The sequence below is a fragment of the Austrofundulus limnaeus genome, unplaced genomic scaffold (assembly GCF_001266775.1).
Source record: "Austrofundulus limnaeus strain Quisiro unplaced genomic scaffold, Austrofundulus_limnaeus-1.0 Scaffold67, whole genome shotgun sequence".
Taxonomy (NCBI): Eukaryota; Metazoa; Chordata; class Actinopteri; order Cyprinodontiformes; family Rivulidae; genus Austrofundulus; species Austrofundulus limnaeus.
In genome coordinates this window covers 1,483,796-1,487,707 of record NW_013952469.1, presented here as the reverse complement: position 1 = coordinate 1,487,707, position 3,912 = coordinate 1,483,796, and the positions used below count along the sequence as shown (strand labels likewise).

General features: G+C 37.8%; 1 protein-coding gene across 1 annotated transcript in view; it reads left to right on the top strand.

Moving 5' to 3' along the window:
- The window catches only part of syt3 (synaptotagmin III), a gene marked incomplete in the record, with an annotated part of 60,380 nt that overhangs the window by 9,842 nt on the left and 46,626 nt on the right, over positions 1–3,912 (top strand). The window contains 1 exon segment of the mRNA XM_014010257.1: positions 2,829–3,100.

Genomic DNA, 3,912 nt, shown 5'->3' with positions numbered 1-3,912 from the left:
ACTATAAACTATGCAGACTTATGTAGGTTTATTATTTATTTGTGGGAATGACTAACATAAATATCTTACTTTCAAAAATATATATATAAATAGAAAAATGTGTATAAAAGTTTTAAATTAAAGGCTTTGAAATCGAAGCGATGCTGACTCGGCAGTTCATGTGTTTGTTGGTTTAAATACTTCCTGCTTTCAGCTGTTTCAACCATCAAAACGTTTGTCTCATTCAGGACATTTCGGCTGTGACTTAAGCTTTTTGCAACATTTACACACTGTCAGTTATAAATAAACTGAGACTTCTTAAAGTCCTTTAACAATCTTTCTTAGCATGCTTCTATCATGTAGCTTTTAGCTGCTGTTCTCACAAATGTAGTTTTAGCAAGCTAGTGACTATTCTGCTACTTTCAGTTAGCATTTWGTCACTTTTAGGTTTCGGTTACCGTTCTGGTCATCTTATCCTTTTGATATCTTTAATGWTTAGCTAATAATTTGTAACTTTTGTCTCATTTTAAGTATTTGGTAATTTTCTGCTAACTTTAGCTGTTAGCCGTTTCAGCGTTTTAAACAGATTCCAGCACTCAGAATTCACGCTGCTTTCACTTTGATCCAGTTTTCATTCTTGTCAGAATGATGTCATGTTTTCATTTTGTTCTCTTGCATCAAAAATGTTAATTTTTATTGGTTTTCAGAGGCAGTTAATGAGTTATTGACTGACCCATCGGTGCTGCTCTTATCCTGGTTAAACATAATGAAATAATTTGATTGAAAGCTACGACAAGCCACAGCAGAGGGGCCAACATGTGGCCCCAGAGCCACCAGTTGCAGAGCCTGGACTGGATGACAGACTTTAATAATGTGACACTCAGTCGATCAGGACAGGAAACACATTAAGTTGAAGCACTTCTTGTTTCGGACCTTGTTGTGATGAAATACGTCTGGAATGATTGACAGGAGGCGCAGGAGGAGGTGATTGTGAAGGAGGTGCAGCTCTGTGACACGGCCGGTGTTCAGTGGTCCCGCTTGTGTTTGACATGAGCTGGAACAGGTTTAGCAGGGGGCGGGAGGGGGTCCGGCTGACTGGACCCACATGCAGATGCCTTTTTTTTTGCTAGCAGCAGGACTTTTTGAAGTTGTTTGTTTTTTTTTTAGATGTAACTTTAAATTTGCATTTCTTGGTCTGAGCGTCTGGAGACACAGAAACAAAAAGTTTTAGCTTTGRCCTGTTTTTATTTTGACAGAATGGGATCAAAATATTAAGACAGAGACCARAAAAAGAGTGTTTCTTTTGGATGAAAGAAGAAATAAAACTTTCTTCACTGACTTAATGGTGCCACAGTTCACGAGCTGTTTAAATATGAAGGTATTTATGTGTCGAAACCCACTGGAAAAATTTTTGATTTGTAACTTGTAAAAATATGATTTGTGTACCTGTGAAAAAAATTCACTGCAAAAATTAGATTTGTGTACCTGCAGAAAAGATTTGTATTTAAAAATTTCACCTGCAAAATAAATAAATAAATAAATAAATTACATGAATATTTTCTGAATGTAAAGTCACAGAAAAAAAATGTTACAAATGTGTAAAATAACATTTACACAGATATAATTAAAGTTACAGACTCATAATTCATCATTTATTTGTGTGTTTTTTTTGTTAAACTTGTGTGTATATTTTAACTACAACTCAAAGTTACAACTTCTCAACTCTCCTCCTGCGCATGTGTGACTTTCTCCTGCGTTGACACTTTTGACACAAACATCCCACAGCTTGATTAGAAAATTTCTATTCTGATTTTTGTTTTTTGTAAGTTTTATGCTTTCGAAATATTTAACTTTTAAATAATAATTAATTGAAATCACTCCAGTTCCTTCAATTCATTAATTTTTTTAATCTGTTGAGTCTTTTAACACTTTATGCCTTAAATATCAGCAGGTTTTATAGATTTTTACAAATTTGATGAAATTTTGAGCTGCAGCTGAATCAACACTTCTTCATCAGTGTGCACACTATTGTGATTCGTTTCCCATCCAAGTCATCTCAACTTTGCCACGCTTCTCCTCCTGCATACTTTGTCCTAGAGCTGCCATTGTAATTTATATCTGTAAAGCTCCTGTGCCAAATGATTGCTTTGGTGCCTGTACAGCTTATAGTTTTTGAAATATTAATGTTTAAAATCAAATAATGGGAGTCAATGGAGCCTTGTATTGGTCCAATACTGCCCCATGCTGTATCTACTCAGTACTGCACCATAGTTTAATAATATTTAAACTCAGTAGTTTAGTGTTTACAATACAAACATGATTGTATTTTGATATTTCACTATAATATTGTCCTAATATTCCTTTGTTGTAATATATTGCAGTTTAGTGTCAACAATTGCATTGGCAATATGGCCTCTTTCAGCACACATACAAACTTAACACTGTGAGTGCCTACTGCAACAGTTCCTATAGTCTCATGGTGAACACTATGGGCTTTCATGGGGGAGATCAGGGTTCAATCCCAGCCTTAAACAAAATATTTCATTAAAACTACATATTTTCTAATTGTCATTCTCACACAATTACCCTCATTACAAACAACTGCTGACTYGGCAGGCACAAGCTGGTACTTGATTAGCAAACACATTTCAACTTGGTCACAGTTCAAGCTGCAGGCAATGGCATGCTACAAGGCAATGCACACTTGTTTTTGCATCGTAAAAACCCATGTCTGGTTTCTTCTGGTTTTCAATCATTTTACACTTTTTTTCTGAACACATTGATGTTGCTTCTGTCTGCCTTTTGAACCTTCTTCTCATCATTAACCGATTTAATGAATTTATTTCCAGGTGTTGTTGGAGGTCCGGTGGGATCTGAGGCGTTCTCCGGCTGCACCCGTGAGTTCAACCACTTCCTGTTGGAGCTGAAGGCGAAGGAAAGCTCTGATCCCAGTCTGCGGTGAAGAAAGGMGACAAATCTGCTGCTTCCAGGTTTCGATCAGGAAACCATCGGGAAGATAACGAAGCTGAGGGCACGCTCGAGCGAGATAAGTCTGTGTTCCTCGTCGAGCGGTTTGTGAGAGCAGCATGAAGCAGAACCTGAAGGGTTGAGTTCAGCCAAGGTAAAACCAACAAAGCGCAGCCGACGACATGCATCACTTTCCAGCAACAAAAAATGGAACTGGTGATTCTTGGAAAACAAAAACCCAATGTACTCCTCTGTCTGGATGCGTCTCCGTGTCTTTAAGAGGCTCAGCTGAAGGAAACCTATAATTGTGCTAAATTACTCTGTAATTACAGAAAGCGAATGGTCAGTTTCAGGCGTCAAAACTGTAACTATCTTCCCAGGAGATAATTGCAAATGTGGCCCTGTGAAATTAAGTGTGCACGCTGTTGATTTGATTATCTGGCTTTCTATAAGATAAAAATATTTAATGTTCAGGTCCGCACTTTCAGAATCAACACCGTTTCTAAACAATGGAAAGGAAACATTATCTCAGCGTGACGACTGGAGCAACGTTTGTCTTCGGAGCGCCACATGGTGTGGTATCCTGCTCTATAATGCTTCTCATTATTTACTTCCAGCAAATTAACATTTGCCTTTTCGTTCAGAACTCATTTAAAATGTCTGCTTTCATGGGCAGAACCACAATCCACGACATCTTCAGCTCCACACAGCTGCTTTTTAATTATTAGCACTTCCCAACCCTTTATTTTTGATCCTAAAAAGTTATTTACGGCTCATTACGTCGTTTTTTTAATTCCTCCAGCCGTACGTAGGCTGTACGGCACATTTATTAACCCCATGAAACTCCTGCTGCCTCGCTTTTAGAGGAACATTTCATCTCGTTTGCACCGCACCCAGTGTTGTATAAAGCAGTGGTTTTCAAACTTTTTTGCTTCCGGCCCACAAAATAACAGTTGCAGACACTCG